Raw genomic sequence first — 1,020 nt, forward strand, 5'->3', positions numbered from 1 at the left:
GGTTTACTTCAAACGCGATGGGGAGACAATTGATGCAGTGCCCCTGTCAGAGCCTCTGGTTGCGAGCTCTGGTCCCCTCCAAGATAGCAGACCCTTCCGCAGCCTCCTCCACCGCGACCTGGACGACACGAAGATGCAGAAGTCACTGTCCCTGCTGGACGCTGAGAACCGGGGCGGACGCCCCTACACGGAGCGTCCCTCCCGAGGCCTGACCCCCGATCCCAGCATCTTCCTCCAACCCACCACCGAGAACATCCCAGAGACTGTGGTGAGCCGAGAGTTCCCCCGCTGGGTCCACAGTTCGGAGCCTATCTACTTCCTGCGCCACAGCCACACCCCGGGAAGCGATGGCACCGTGGAGGTGCGCGCCCTGCTCACCTGGACCCTCAACCCACAGATCGACAATGAGGCCCTCTTCAGCTGCGAGGTCAAGCACCCAGCGCTGTCCATGCCCATGCAGGCAGAGGTTACACTGGTTGCTCCCAAAGGACCCCAAATTGTGATGACACCCAGCAGAGCCTGGGTCGGGGACACAGTGAGGATTCTGGTCCACGGGTTTCAGAACGAAGTCTTCCCAGAGCCCATGTTCACGTGGACACGGGTTGGGAGCCGCCTCCTGGACGGCAGCACCGAGTTCAACGGGAAGGAGCTGGTGCTGGAGCGGGTCCCGCCGAGCTCAACGGCTCCATGTATCGCTGCACCGCCCAGAACCCACTGGACTCCACGGACACGCACACTCGGCTCATCGTGTTTGAAAACCCAAATATCCCAAGAGGAATGGAGGATTCCAATGGTTCCACATCTGGCCCTGCTGGCGTCCGGCTCACCTTGGTGCTCGCCCTAACAGTGGTCCTGGAGCTGACGTGAAGACCAGCGGCCCCACCACCTCTCCATCGGCACTGACAGTCCCGCGGTCGGTTTTCATTTCTTTTCTAAACGATTTCCAAGTCTTGTTCTTAGTCTCTTTCTGTCTGTGAATTGGCTCCTTCAGCCGGTTTAATTAAAACAAACAGAACAATT

The 1,020-nt window shown here is 59.1% G+C and overlaps 1 protein-coding gene and 1 pseudogene across 3 annotated transcripts in view; both read left to right on the forward strand.

The window, feature by feature from the left end:
* The window catches only part of FRMD5 (FERM domain containing 5), a 487,250-nt gene that overhangs the window by 429,049 nt on the left and 57,181 nt on the right, over positions 1–1,020 (forward strand). The gene's annotated exons all lie outside the window — the stretch shown is intronic.
* LOC102844975 lies at positions 2–867 on the forward strand (annotated as a pseudogene).

This window comes from Elephantulus edwardii, unplaced genomic scaffold (genome assembly GCF_000299155.1).
Source record: "Elephantulus edwardii isolate Elephantulus edwardi_28Jun2011 unplaced genomic scaffold, EleEdw1.0 scaffold00026, whole genome shotgun sequence".
NCBI classification, from domain to species: domain Eukaryota; kingdom Metazoa; phylum Chordata; class Mammalia; order Macroscelidea; family Macroscelididae; genus Elephantulus; species Elephantulus edwardii.